The sequence below is a fragment of the Condylostylus longicornis genome, unplaced genomic scaffold (genome assembly GCF_029603195.1).
Source record: "Condylostylus longicornis isolate FDR11 unplaced genomic scaffold, ASM2960319v2 ptg000028l, whole genome shotgun sequence".
Taxonomy (NCBI): domain Eukaryota; kingdom Metazoa; phylum Arthropoda; class Insecta; order Diptera; family Dolichopodidae; genus Condylostylus; species Condylostylus longicornis.
This window is the reverse complement of record NW_026577997.1, coordinates 1,174,910-1,176,008: the sequence shown is the minus strand read 5'-3', so window position 1 is coordinate 1,176,008 and position 1,099 is coordinate 1,174,910. Positions and strand designations below refer to the sequence as shown.

Here is a 1,099-nt window from a genome sequence, read left to right as displayed (position 1 = left end):
ACGTGTAAAAATTGCTAATACATAGTATTCATGTACACGTACAGGGTCGAATTAAGAACGATATACAGAATTGTAGATTTAAGCATAATAATAAAACATGCACTTAATTCGAAGTTATTTGATTCAGATTGAGCTTTAGCAGGTATTAACAGGTTTATTTCGGATTTTAATAAAAATTAAATGTGATGTACAACTTTACCTTGTAATAGTACCTATTCTACAAGGGGCATGTACTACGCAAGTAATCTTATAAACCATAATGTTATAATATAATAATTAAAATACTTTAAATGGGGAGCTCAAAAACTGACTCTGCCAAATTAACACAAATTTTGGATAAAAAATTTATTATGATGTTAGGAAGTACACGTTCCCAAATAGGAAGTATGCATTTTCAAATGTAAATATCAAATAATTTTTCATCAAAGTAATATATTTTTAATTTATTTTTGATTTCAGGAACATGATAACTTTCTATTCTTTCAAGATGATGAGATGTGAAAAAGCGGAAAAGGTGATTTTCATTGAAATTTCATCAATTCCTTAATATTCTTTTATTTTTTTAACATTATATAATTTAAGACTTTTTCATACTCTACTTTGGGTACTTAATAATATTTTCATTTTAATATTTCTTTCGTTTTTTTTCAGTAAGAGAAAAAAGAAAATCATTTCGTGAATCCTATTATCAATTCACCTCATTAATTCTGAAAGTTAAGCAATAATTTTTTACTTTTACCACACACATATAGCAAATGTCACCTATATATTCGGAATTGTGTACGTATATATTTACATAAAAAAGCCTGAAGAATAAATTACTAAAATTAAAAAAGAAAAAAATGATTTTAATAATATGCTCAATGATTAAATTAAAAAAATATAATGATATTAGAGGACAGTTTTTATAAAAATCTGGTTTTTCCTGTAAACTTATAGGCTACACCGTGTCAAGTTATTACCAACTAATACAGCATTAACATATACTGTAAGAAATACAACAGGGAATCAAAAATCTAAAAAATTAAAGAAGGCAGGCCCTAATTTCCCTAATAATGGCAGCGAAGATATCATATATTTTAGTACAGGACTGCAGTAT

The 1,099-nt window shown here is 25.9% G+C and overlaps 1 long non-coding RNA gene across 1 annotated transcript; it reads left to right on the top strand.

The window, feature by feature from the left end:
- The first annotated feature begins 459 nt into the window (after positions 1–459).
- Positions 460–780, top strand: LOC129607752 (uncharacterized). The gene is made up of 2 exons (XR_008696841.1): positions 460–514; positions 652–780. It is a non-coding gene; the product is annotated as an uncharacterized LOC129607752 (long non-coding RNA).
- Positions 781–1,099: the final 319 nt, after the last annotated feature.